The sequence below is a fragment of the Chenopodium album genome, chromosome 9 (genome assembly GCF_948465745.1).
Source record: "Chenopodium album chromosome 9, dcCheAlbu1.1, whole genome shotgun sequence".
NCBI lineage: Eukaryota > Viridiplantae > Streptophyta > Magnoliopsida > Caryophyllales > Amaranthaceae > Chenopodium > Chenopodium album.
In genome coordinates, this window is record NC_137842.1 from 15719757 (window position 1) to 15734682 (window position 14926).

Below are 14926 nucleotides of genomic sequence, written 5' to 3' on the forward strand. Positions count from 1 at the left end.
CCCATATCTTCCCACCTCTGAAGACCCACCTTCATCGTCGGTTGAACCTCCCCTTTCCCTTTTATCCCCGTTGGAAACCAACTTAAATGAATCACATTAACGATTAAAACTAGATTGTAAAACTGATATTAGATGATTAAAAAAAAAAATCTTACCTCAGTTGCTTGCTTCAATGGAGGAGAGAAAGCTCACAAGCTTCTTTAATGGAGAGTTTAGAGTACTTTTCAATAAAGAAAGAGACAAATTTATTTTGAGAGAAGTCGGAGAATTTCAGAATTTAAAAGAAGTAACCATTTCAGAACCCGACCCGACTCGTCAATTCCCCGTATAAGCTCACCCCGTTAAAAGTCCGATCCTTTACAATATGTTTCAAGTTTAACCGGGTTTTTACAGGGGTTGGTACGATCCGGCTTATTATAGCAACTCCAATGGCGGACATGCTAAATATGTTTTTAAGCTAATTGTCATTTTAGCTATTTTGAGCTCTAATGGCTAGCTATTAACTTACAATTTAAAAAAATCTCAGTTCCTTAGTTAACTTTTTATATTCATTTTATTTAATCTACTAGTTGAAAACCCGTGACATGCACGGTTTTGCAGTATTGGCAACATTCGTTCATTAGAAAAGTTACATACTAAACATAATAAGTGGAAGTAAAAAAAAAAAAAACGTAGAAAAAAAAACATATTAATGTGATATACCATAGGATGAATCTCAATAAATATACAAAAATAATATAAAATGAAATACAAAAATAAAAATATCATAATAATTGAATGATCCTTAATTTATTAGTCACACTATCAATGGGTGTCATGTAGTTGGCGGGATACTTAATAGCTGATATCCCTACAAAAAAAGAAAATAAATAAATTAATAAATAAATAAATAAATATATATATATATATATATATATATATATATATATATATATATATATATTGCCTTCGTTGAAATTTGAATGGCAATGTTATGTCAGATGGACTTAAGATCATGCGAGGAATAAAAACTTTATGCCCAATGTTGCTTCCCGATATAATGTTTGCCTCCATGATATGATTGCCCAATTGTGTTATTGTAACACCGTACCCTAGAAATTCCTTTCTTTTAAAATACCTGTTTTGCCCTATTTAAAACTTTAAATAGGAATATCTAAGATATTACCGCCACCGTGAAAACGGCTAAGACAACTATCAAAGACATACAGTGGAATACTAATTTCAAAACCATCCTAAACAAGTCAACTTGAAAAGTCAACTAACGAAATTAAATTCAAACCCAAGTCAAACAAAGTAAAATAAAATCAACCTACAACTTGGAACCATTATAGGCCCTTATAAAAACCAAACCATCTTTAAAACTTTTGCGTTAGTCATGCATAATAATATTATAAATAATTAAAGCATTAAACACATCATATACTAATGGAAACTAGCATGATTCGCTCTTCACTCATGTCCATTCATGAATATGCTTCATCACCTAAAAAGCTTCTCTCTACTTGTTTCCACTACTCTCCATTAGAAATGGGTCATCATAGGGCCAAGATAAAGACAAGGCCAACAAACACACAAAACACACAATCAGCAAAGCTGAGTACATAAGCGTAATTAACACACTAACATGCATTTACCTATCAACACACAACTTACCTTGTCGTATCTATTTTTCAATCATACAACATCCAACAAAACTTCTCAACCAGACAACTACATAATTTATTTAGCGTTGATTACGCATCGAACGGGTTTCCCACTCAACCTCCCCCAATAAATGCGGTTACTGACACGGGAGCTAACCGTGCCAGCATCAAAACCACTCATAGGTGGCGGAATTTCTGCGCATAATAATAATAATAAAAAGAATGTGCAGCGTCCTGTACTCCAGTAGAAGTTACGATAAAATATAAAGTCACATAACTCCCCCCATATGTTCATACTCAAGGTATATACGTTCCAAGAGTTTTGGTGCGTAATCTCTTTCACTTTACGTTATTTACAGATTATTAAACTTGGTGATGACTCTCAAACCATAATCATTCAATCAACAACAATTATTCAATCAATTAAATATACCAATTTAATTCTTGAATAATTAGTGACCACATAATATTTAATGTTGAATCCTTTTTAATTCTACCTCGGTGCCAATGACACCTTAAACGCATAAAGCGCCACAAATCCTATCCCTCGGTGTTAAAAACACCTTAAGTGCACTAAGGCACCAAAATATAATTCATTCCTCGTGTACAAAGACACTTAACTAACTCCTTCCTCATGCTTATACCATCAATAAAAAATATATGAACCATAATAAAATTCTCCTTTTCAATATTCTAAACAAAATTAAATATTTAGTTTAATTAAACTTGCTCTCTAACAAGCCAAAAATAAATATGTGGATCATAAATAATACGCCAAACCATTATTTTCCATTTAATAATCTATCACAAATAAATCATGCTTCATAATCCAATCACCAATAACATCCAAATCATGATTTCCATTCCAAATCTAGCATGATACTACTTGTAATCAATTAAACACATTTAGCATGCTACTACATCAAAATAATTATGCTAAGTACGCGAAGGTACCACCAATAAGCTATTAAAATAGCCGAGTACACTACAAGAATTCCCGAACTAAGTCTCCTACATAAAGGGACCATAATACTATATTACTTCTTCTTGTATACATAATTTCCAGCAATTTAAATCCACTTTAGACTACTTAAAATAATCTGAAAATTATAGTAAAACCCTGAATTTATCCCTTCTTTAATGGGTAATTAAACCCTATTCATAAAACCATCATAAGTAGTACTTTGGGCAAAAATTCCAGCATTATTGTTTAATTGAAAACTCATCAAAACTCCAGAAAGATTCAATCTTTAAGCTTTATTAACACTTCCAATGAATGGGTATATAAAACCCCCAAATTAATTGCAAGATAGAATCCTAAAAATAAATTCTCTTATAATTAAAAAAACTAACTTTTAATACTTTATAAAATTTGAAAATAAAACACTTAATAATCTAAAATTTACAATCTTTAATCATCAAAACACAATTATAAAATATATTAATCATGTTTAAACAATTAAAATAAAAAACCTAAATTATAAAATTATAGGATAATAATTAAAACAAGATAAAGGAGGAGAGAGAGAACCACTGAGGGGTAGTGGCTACGACTGGGCGCCGGTTAGGCGTGAGGTCGTGGATGGTCGCCGGAGATGACATGGCCTCGTGTTGCGTAAGGTGGGTGCAAGTCTTGGCCATTGAAATCCCACATGTGCACGCACAAGCAAGAAATCAAATATAAGATAAAAAACAAAAAGAAAAGAAGAATAAGAAAAGGAAGAAAGAAATAAAAGAGAAATAAAAGAAAAAAAGGAAAAAGGGAAAAGTTACTTACATCTCAAAATCTAATTTGTAAGTCTCTTTTTGAGTGGGAAAATTTTGGGGTTTTGAGAGGTATTTATAGAGTAGAGAGTAGAGTTTAATTTTGGGCTTAATGAATAAATGGGCTTGAATTATAAAACATTTGACCCACAAGGTTTCAAATAAAGGGTTGAGCTTATTTAAATGAAATGGTTTATTCCAATAAGAGTATGTAGGAATAATTTACATACAATATTTTAAACAAGGCCCTGATGGGTGTCATAAATGGCACCCATTTGATGATCATTTAAGTTGTTTTTACCTTCTTTTCATGGCTTTCATGCTTAATAAATACTTATTTTTATGCTTTTGGTCGTAGTCTTACCTTTCCTCTCTTTTTTTGTAGCTTTTGTGCATTTCTATGATTTTTCTAGTCTTTTATCCTTTATTTGCTCTATTTTCGTGGTTGTAGGTATTGTACGAGGTTTGGGTCTTGATATTGGTGATTTACTAAGGTGAAGGAAGCCTTTGGAGCAAGCTTATGGCAATAGAAAAGCTCAAGATGCAAGGAAGTGGATTTTCCAAGTTCTAGCTCTTGCGCTCTCAAGTCGTGCTCTCATGAATATGGGGTGTAGAACCCACAATCATGTGCTTTTGGGACTGCCTCACTCAGTGTTCATCATCATCATGATTGTGCGTTCATTCGAAAACCTTAGCGAACGCACAAAGCCGCGAGAAGATCGAAGAAACCCAGCGATGCGCGGGCGCGCCACCCCTGCAGCATGGGCGCGCCTCTCCTGCAGCATGGGCGCGCCTCTCCTGCAGCGTGGGCACGCCTTCTTGGGTATTTGTTTGCTCGATTTTTGTTTTCGCGCCTCTATAAATACCTTTAAAACCCGATTTTTGGGCAAGTTTCGAATAAGTTTCATTTAGATTTTGATCATAATTTTAGCTTAGTTGAGAGCTTCTCTCTCTAGTTTTAGGGTTAGTTTAGGAGTAGATTTTAGAGAGAGAAAGTGAGGAATTTCAATGTTGATTGAGATATTGATGATTCAATGGTGACAATTGTGTTGAAGATCTTCTTTATTATCAATGAGCATTCTTAACTCTATCTCATTTTATTGTTTTGTTTTATATTCAAGTTTGTTTGATTTGATTTTGATGTTTGATTGTTTATTAGTGTAATTGTTCTTCATATATTGTTGATTCTTGATTTCTTTAGTTGTTAGTTGATTAGATGATGATGTTAGAGTAGTTGTTTGCTAGGAATTGGGTGAAACCTGTATGATTGATTGATTATGCTTAATTTGGGGATTGTGTTGATTAGTTGTTGAGATTAAAGTGATTAATGGAAGTTTGCATGTGTGTAATTCGATTAGGCCTTGAGAATTATGCTAGATTGCATTATAGTTTCTAATGATACAGACCATTGATTTAGGAATTGCAATTGTCGATTGAGCTTGATTAGTGATGCTCCTAGTTACAGTCTCTCGTAGTTGGCGCTAGTTTGACCTTTATGAGATAGCTTGTTGACTCTTTTGATTGAGCTTTCCATTTGTCTTCACAACCATTGATTTGCATATTGTTCCCGAGTTGGTACAATTGTCATGATTACTTGTTGATCCCCGTTCCTAGTGCTTTATTTGTTTGGTTTCTTTGTTTGCTAGTTGTTAGAGTTCTCTCCTTATCTTTGTCTTTGACCTAGCTTAGTGTAGACACCCATTTGTGTCTCCCCAAAACCAAACCCAGTGATGAGTACCTTTCACGTCGAATCATAATCGAATGAAACGAAAGTGTGGAAAGGTCTAGCGTTGCGGAAAGTTTTATTTCTTTTCTTTTCTCTTCTCCCTGTTTTTGAAAACTTTATTTTTAAGAAAACAGCCAATCCAGTTTGGTTGGTCCATAATATGGGTCCAATAGTGGTGTAGTTGGATGGGGTTTGCAAAGACCTTTCCAACGATATATTATAAGCCCAATTCCGATGAATATTGAGGAAGTTATGGCCAATTTACTAAACTGGGCCCGGTTTGAGCTTTAAGTACGGCCCAATGATCTAGGGGAGGGCCTAGTATGATTTATCATTCCTAATGTAATTGAATGGTTTTGGTCTTCTAGAACATTCTAGAAGGTTTTATCATTCTTAATTCAGTTAGGACTCTTCAGAGTTTTAATTAGATCAAATAGCATTTTCGACTGAAATTATATTATTTTATCTTCCAGTACGGGAAGTTTATCAGATTTTCAAAAACGCATTGAACGCCGGTTTGGCGTCCAACCCCAGGCCTTGGCGCCTGGAATCAGGATTTGCGCCAGACGCCAGCATTGGCGCCTGGCGCTAGCCACTGGTCCTGGCGCCAAGGTGTTTTTGTGGTCTTCAGACTCTGTTTTGATAAATTATCTTTTTTGGATGGTTTTCTCTATAAATATCGTATCAAAAACTCCGTTTTCATTCACGGATTGTCCATATTCATTCATCTACAATTATCATTCATCAATTTTCAATAACATTCATGCATTCTTTCTTCTTTGCTTTTTAATACAAAATTCCGCATTCACAAGATCTAGAAATACCTAGCCATATTCGAAGTTGCCTTCGCCCTAGACGTGAAAGGTTTTAATTTCTGAGGGTTTGGTCCCAAATCTCTCTTTTAGTTATTTAATTTAATTGCTTTGATTATTATTTTTCCTTGAAGTTACTAACGTGTGTATTTTGTAATTAGAAAGAGGTACGAGGCATCCAAGTAAGTACTTTAATTGGTTTTATTGATTTATGATGTAGATATCATGCTTATATTGTTATTTTGATTCCTAGTATCATGTCTAGGGTATTTTTAATATCAAATATGATTGCTATGATGCCTTTTATTCTCTTCCTAATATTTATGATTGTTAGTATCATGTTAGGGTTAAAGATTTGATTTTTATTGCTTAGTGACATGCTAGGGTTTGTTATTAATCTTATTACTATCATGCCTAGGATCTTGCTATTATTATTATGCTTTAATATTAACATGAACATGATTATGATTATAATTGTTATAATGATTATTTTATTTACGATTATTATTGTTTTGATAATGATTATTTTCTTTTATAATTATTATTCATGATGATGATTATTATTTATTATGTTGCTTGATGATTTATTTATTTATTGCTTGATCACCTTTATTGCATGTTAAAGGGAATTGGTATTTGCAATCACGCTTAATAAGATATTAATAATCTTGTTTAGGGTTAATTGTGATTATAATTTCAAGTGATCGCCAATAATAATTTATTTGTGCATTATATTCAACCAACATAGATTAAACAGGCTTAGGGTTAATCTATTGATTGTATGTTAGTCAGAAAGCGCACATGAATACGAGCAGAATAAAGTAGAGGCCTATTATTAGGGCAGGTTCAATCTCTTTTAGGTTGGATTTGTACCATCATCCCCGAACCCTTATTTGGTTCATGACCTTATAGAGTTGACGATCTCTTGGATCGTTAAGGGGTGTAACCTTCACCTCGTGAATGGTTTACAAGTTCCTTAAAAAACTTGTTGACGACTCTTTTGCTCTATCTTCTTCCCTTTTGGACGCCACCGTACTTTAGTGTATGATCACAGTGGGGTTCAAGCTAGTGGGATTTTAAAGGCTTGAAATTATTCCCTACAGTTTTTGGCGACTCCACTGGGGAGGATTTCTATTTTAATTCCTGAATTTGTTTCGGCAATGATTTAGAATGAGTGGATGAGACTCGAAAAGTTCTAAGTATTTCATGTGCGTAATTTTGATTAACATTGTGTCATATGCATAAAAAGGTTCTCATTGGAAAGACCATCCGTAATGAGTCAAAAACATAGGATTTTACACGTAGGAAATTTGAGAAATGTCTTTCACAACTAGGACTGAAATAACGCCGCGCAAAACAGGATGATTTTATTGAGCACAGAAAGCTGCTGAGGCATGTGGGAAGTAGCGTCAGGGGCCAGAGCTTGGCGCCAAAATTTTAGCCGTAGCGCCAGACGCTAGTATTGGCGCCAGGCGCTATAGTTAAAAATTGGCGCCAGTCTCTGTTTGCTGGCGCCAATTTCCCCCAATACCGAGCCAGAAATATGCGTTCTAATTTCGACCGGTTTTTCGCGTTGTTTGCTCGATCCTACTTCCTGATTGAATTTTTTCTCACTTTTCTGAAACCCATATGTGTTCTACATATGGACATAACCCTCTGGGAATTCATGCTCTATCTACCCGATTGAACGCTCCTGGCAACAAAGGGTACATCTGAGAGGTTGAATTCACCAAACCATGGAAGTGAGTTTTTTTTTTCTAAAAAACTCGCGGTGTTCTATCCACACGCGTTAACCCTTCACGATTAGGCTTCTACGCGGTGCATCTGAACAATTAACCATGGACCCTATTTGACTAAACCATATCTCAAATTTTAGAGAACTAGAGCCATGGTTAGGTTGGGAACTCATTGCATCATATTGTGCCTACTTGACTAAATTGTGCATTATTTGTTGTGCATATATATCCTATGCTCCTCCTAACCGTTTGTTGATTTGTGTTGAGATTAAAATTAATGACTTAAAGAGCTTTGCCTAATTAATTAATTAATTAATTAATTCGAGTCCATAACGTTTTTTCTTCTTTTAATCGGAATTGACCTAGTACGACTTTAGGCATACCCCAGTTGACTAATAATACCGAAAACAGTCCCGGATCAAGGCTCCAAAGTTGGTGCCAAAATCTGAGCTGTAGCGCCACTGTATGGTGTGTAGCGCCAGACATTTACTAAAAAGTCTGGCGCCAACCACCATATTGTGACGCCAGTCCTGTCGCTTGGCCGACAGTTCGGATTATTTGTCGAGTCATCACCTAATGTCTAATTAATCAGTTTCCTATTTAATTCGGTTAATTTTGCCGGCAATAATGCTTAATTGAATTTCGAGTTTAGGCACTAAGTCTCATGGTCTTACACAAGAGTCCAAGCATGTCACTTACACTCAATACACACATTAATACACATGTCTTGACCATGATTAAGGGAGTCTTGTGTGCGCGCGTTATTTTTCGTCATTTTTTTTTAGGGGGGTAAGTCGGATATTAATCCTCCAAATAAATAATAATACTTAAGTTCCCTAAAACACATGTACATTATTGCTCCCTAAAAATATGCATACCTTTTTTATAATAAAAGCCATAAAGTCAAACTGATTCGAGTCAAGTAATTAAAACGCAAACTGGCTTAATTTACAGCGCGTGGTCAAGAAAGGAAGGACGATTAATCAAAGATAACCTCTTCGTACAAGTCCAACTTTTCGACAAACCTATAGCTCGCAAGAGGAAGGCAAGAGTTATAATGGCAACTCAGGAAGAAGTTAATGATCTCAAGAACCAACTGGCTACTGTAACTGAGACACTGAAACTTCTCGCACTTAAGATCGAAGATCCCGCGAAACAACAACAAATGGACCTCATGCAAGAAAGCCTAAGCAAATTGTCCAGCGACTACAAGTTTCAAGAACTCACATCCCAAGGGGTCTCGGTGGATAAGGATCTTCTTCCACAGAAGTTCAGTGCCAACGACATCCCAAAGTTTAGGGCAATCGACAACCCCTACTTCCATCTAAGGGCATTTGAAACAATAGTGAGTATCAAGGGTATCGATAAGAAAGTTTTCCCTTCTCTGTTCTCGCTATCTCTCGAGACCGTTTGCCAACAATGGTTCTTTTCTCTTGAAAAAGAAAAGACCTCTACCTGGGAATCCATAGCAAACGCTTTCGTCGATAGGTACAAGTGCAACGTTTAAGTCGAAACTGACCATAAAGAACTTGAAATTCTCAAACAGAAAGAGAATGAAGGCTTCACATCTTTCTTTAACAAGTGGAGAGAAACCTCAGCTAAAATGATTGAGGTACCAAGTGAGAAAGAGTCCGTGAGATTGTTCATTAAAAACCTCCAAGAAAAATATTCAAAACATCTTAAATATCAAAATAACCTTCATACCTTTAAGGCTGTTTATGATATTGGGATTAATATTGAAGATGACTTAGCTAAATCTAAAGCCGCCAACAATAACTCCAACAGTGGCTGGAAAGGAAAGAAGAACGACAATCCTTCTTCTTCCAAAACCGCCCACTCAAATAATGTTAGCGCCTTTAATCTGGGAGAAGTCCTCGCCATGAACAACCAAGGACAAAAGAAATCGTTTAGGAGAAACTTCACTCCTATTGGCATGAGTTATGACATCGCGTTTGATCGGCTAAATGCAAAAGGTCTTATAACTCCCATTGGACCATTTGGAGATCCACCAGTTGAGAAGAGGTCGCCTAACTGGAACCCCAATGCGCATTGCAAATATCATCAAGGTAGGGGCCATTCTACTGAAAGCTGTTGGAAGCTTAAAGAAGCTATTCAAGACTTAATTGACAGTAACAAGCTGCCGTTGCCTCCTGCCAGTAAGAAACCGAGTATTGACAACGCACCTCTAGCCCACACATTGGCTATCTCCGATGAAGAAAACGAAGTTGACCCTTCATCTCTCATTAAACCTGTCAAAGAAACCAATGTCGAAGAGGAAGAAGAAGAGACCTTTTTCGATGTCGAAGATAATCTTCCAGAACCAGCAAATGAGGTAGAGATACGAATACTCACACTATATCTGAGGGAGACATCACAACTGTTACAGGAAAATCTCAAAATTTTGAATGAACTTCACAAGGAATATGATGAAGAACCTAAGAGAGAATTCACACCAGTAAAAATGACTTATGAGGAAAAATACTTTCCCTTACAAGTCACCGAAAGATCCAAGAAGAGCAATAAATTTTATACTCCAATTGGGATCCCGTATGCACAAATGTTTAAAATGCTCTCTGAGAGTGGCAAGGTCAAACCTCTCGAACCGAGACCATTTGAATCATTAAAAAGGACAGATAGATATTACTGTCAATATCATCAGTTAGGAGGACACTTCCTTGGGATGACCTTAGGAAAGAATAAGGGGATAGCAAAATCGATAGAGTCACCTGGCCTCCCTAAACTAGATACTTTCGGACTTGGTTTCGAACCGACTCAGAAAGATCTCAAGCGAGCCCAGGACAAATTGAAAGCACGCAGGGACGCTCGCATTCAAAAGAAAGCAATTCCAATGGATGAGTACCCTCTTACGCTTAATGGACAGTTTATAAAAGAAGGAGAAGATTATCCATGCCATGAATTTCCCGAACCATTTGTTGTAAATGGCATACGACAACCAGGATTCGAGATTTTCTTGGATTGCTACTTCACTGACGAAATCCCAACTCCCGTCCACAAGGAGAAAGCACCTCCATGCTTTGACTTTAACATCATGGGATTACTGTTTGGGCGAGAAAAGAATGAGCCAGTTTATGAGGAAGATAACTCCTCACTCATTCAAACGGTCCTACAAAGTGAAAACTTCGACCCCTCAAAGCTAATTACTCCAGCTGAAGGATCACTGCAAGGGTGGCGCAAGACTATCAAGGTGACCACTCCGAGTGGGAGGAAGATATCAATCACGATAGGACAAGGGCCAATGTTTGAAGAATCGTTAGAGTCAGAGTCAGAGTCTGAGTCAGAGTCTTTCCCTTTAGAATCTTCTGAGTCTTTAATGCCTCCCCTTCTTTGTTCCTCTCCTAGGATAGTTAATGATCTAGTCCCTGAGGACATATCACTCTTTGATGTAATGATCTCAGAGTATAATAATATCGCTCATTCTCCGTACTTCTCGTGTTCTTCCCTAACCCAAGATGATGAACTTTGCTTAGCTAACGATGAAAAAGATAAAGAATTTATTAAAGCAATGGAAACACTTGAAAAGAAAACACCAGTAATTGAAGAGACTGAAACAGTTGACATCTCAAATGATTCAACTCATAAAAGAGAAGTTAAAATCGGACTAACATTGAATAAACAAGAAAGAACCGATTTAATTAACTTGCTTAAAGAATTTATCGATGTATTTGCTTGGTCATATGAAGATATGCCAGGCATTAACAGAGAAATAGCTCAACACACTATACCATTAATACCAGGAATGAAACCTGTAAAACAAAAGTTACGTCGAATGAAACCCGACGTAGCACTTAAAATAAAAGAAGAAGTTCAAAAACAAATAACTGCAGGTTTCATCAAGGTATCCAAATACCCCGAATGGGTCGCCAACGTCGTCCCAGTTCCAAAGAAAGACGGAAGGGTAAGGATGTGTGTCGACTATCGAGATCTAAATAAGGCAAGTCCAAAAGACGACTTCCCTTTGCCACACATCGATATTCTGGCAGACAACACAGCAAATCACGCACTTCTCTCATTCATGGACGGATACGCAGGGTACAATCAAATTCTCATGGCGGAAGAAGACATGGAGAAAACAACTTTTATCACACCATGGGGCACTTACTGTTACACGGTAATGCCATTTGGGTTGAAAAACGCAGGTGCTACTTACCAACGTGCAGCAACTGCCTTGCTCCATGACATGATGCACAAAGAAGTTGAAGTATATGTCGACGACATGATTGTGAAATCAAAGGACCGTCCAGGCCATCAAGTAGCCTTAAGGAAATTTTTCGAAAGGTTAAGAAAATACAATATGAGGTTGAATCCATCAAAATGTGCTTTTGGAGTCACCTCAGGCAAGCTCTTGGGGTACATCATAAGCTCTAAAGGAATAGAGATAGATCCAACCAAGATTAAAGCAATCATGTCAATGCCACCGCCCAAAACCGAGAAACAGATTCGAGGATTCATTGGCCGGTTACAATACATAAGTAGGTTCATATCAAAACTAACAACGATATGCGAACCAATCTTCGAAAAGCTCAAGAAGAACGTACCAGTAGTATGGGATGACGAGTGTCAAAAATCCTTTGACCGGATCAAAGCCTATCTCGCAAATCCTCCCGTATTAGCGCCAGCACTTCCCGGAATACCTCTTAGGTTATATTTGACGGTTACCAAAGAGACGATGGGAGCCATGCTAGCACAAGAGGTAGAAAACAAAGAGAATGCAATCTATTACTTAAGTAAGAAGATGCTTGAATACGAAACACGCTATACACCACTCGAGAAATTGTGCCTCGCTTTGGTGTGGGCCACAACTAAGTTAAGACATTACATGTTGGTGCATACCATTTTCGTGGTATCTCGATTGGATCCACTCAAATACTTGTTCGAGAAATCAACACTCAATGGACGTATTTCAAGATGGATAGTCAACTTAGCCCAGTTTGATGTGCGGTTTATGCCACAAAAAGCTATTAAAGGATCTGTGGTGTCAGACTTTCTGGCAGATTTTCCAATAGAAGACTCGACACCAATACAGGACAACAAATTTCCAGATGAAGATTTGATGGTCACCGAAGATGATACTTGGACCTTGTATTTCGACGGAGCCTCAAACAAAAAGGGATGTGGTGTCGGAGTGCTACTAGTATCACCTAAGGAAGAACACGTCCCAATCTCAATAAAGCTTGATTTCGACGTTACCAACAATGCTGCTGAATATGAAGCATGTGTGGTAGGCCTTGAAACAGCTCTGGCATTGGGAGTAAAGAAGTTAAGGATATTCGGAGATTCCTCTTTAATCATCAATCAAATATCTAAAAGGTTGAAAGTAAGGAGCGAAAGCCTAGCCCCTTACCAAACTTATCTGGAAACTCTTACCGATCAGTTAGAGAAGGTAGAATACACGTATTTACCTAGAGAAGAAAATCAATTTGCTGATGCCTTGGCAAGATTAGCCTCAATGGTTAGGATTCCCACGGATATTGAGCAAATGCCTCTAACTATCAAAAAAAGGCACAAACCGGCGTATATACAGGCTATAGAAGACGACGACCCAGTCCAAGACGAAGATGAAGAACAAGAAGAAGAACCATGGTATACAGACATTCTCAACTATGTCACCAAGGGAGAATACCCTCCTCATGTTGACAAAAGAGCAAAACGAGCCTTGAGACTTTTGGCTTCTCAATATGTACTCATAGACAACGAGCTACATAAAAGGGTACCTAAAGGTCGAGCTCTCCTATGTGTAGGGAAAGTGGATGCACAAAGAATAATGAGAATGGTCCACGAAGGAATTTGTGGAACTCATATAAATGGCAAAATGTTAGTCCAGAAAATAATGCGAGAAGGGTATTATTGGACTACCATGAATAGGGACTGCCATCAATATGTGAAAAGATGCCCTAAGTGTCAAATTTATGCCAACTTACAACACGTTCCTCCATCTTTGCTCTACACCTACACATCACCATGGCCATTTTCTACATGGGGAATTGACATAATTGGCAAGATCGCTCCTCCAGGGACAGGAGGCCATGAATTTATTCTAGTAGCAATTGATTACTTTACGAAGTGGGTTGAAGCGCAATCATATGCTAAGCTCACTACAAAACATGTAGCACTCTTTATCGAGAGGAATATTATTTGTCGATATCGAGTCCCACATGAAATGATAAGTGACAATGGAACTCACTTTCAAGCCGAATGTGAAGAATTGCTACATAAATATGGTATCCAACATCATCATTCGTCCCCTTATAGACCTCAAGCAAACGGAGCAGTCGAGGCAACTAATAAGAATTTAAAGACTATCATCGAGAAAATGACAGAGAATTATAAGGATTGACCTGACAAGCTTCACTTTGCATTGTGGGGTCATCGCACGTCAATCCGTACGTCGACATGAAATACACCATTTTCTTTGGTATATGGAATGGATGCCGTACAACCTGTCGAACTAGAAATACCATCTCTACGTATTGCACTAGAAAGTAAACTCGATGAAGTCGAATGGACTAGGGCACGATATGAAGAATTGATCCTACTCGACGAAAAACGACTAGAAGCTCTACATCACACTCAGTGCTATCAAACTCGTATGGCTAGACATTTTAATAAGAAGGTCAAGACAAGAAATATCAAAATAGGAGATTTGGTATTAAAAGCGCTAAGAAAAAAATGTTTTAGATCCAAGGGGAAAGTTTAGACCTAATTGGTCTGGCCCCTACATTGTCAAAACAATCCTGTCAGGTGGTGCAGCAAAATTAACTGACATGGATGGCAATGAATTCTCAAACATGACCAATCTTGACCAACTTAAAAAATACTACCCATAATTGCTTGAGTAGGACACTCAAGAGAGCTACGTTCGGCCTGATTCCTTAGGAAAGGATACGTAGGCAACCCATTACGGGTGCGGCCACTTTATTTTTCGACATCTCCGCGTTCCAGAATCAACAAAAAGTCAACAAAAGTCGGAAAAGCAACTGGCGTCACAGAACAGAGTCTGGCGCCAGACAAAAGCCATTAGCGCCAGACGATGGAATTGGCGCCTAGCGCCAGACCTCAATATCTAGCGCCAATCTACAATCACTGACGCCAATTCAGTCATAAAATCTGGGCGAATTTCGGTGTTTTTTCGGAAAATTTTCGACTTCCGTACTCGTAAGAATTTCTGGAAAATTATTTTTTTTTTCGGTTTTTCATTGCTTTAATAAAATAAATTTAAAGTAACAA

At 37.3% G+C, this 14926-nt stretch overlaps 1 pseudogene; it reads right to left on the minus strand.

Moving 5' to 3' along the window:
* Positions 1-834: 834 nt before the first annotated feature.
* Positions 835-14926, minus strand: part of LOC145557476 (uncharacterized) — a 66930-nt pseudogene continuing 52838 nt past the window's right edge.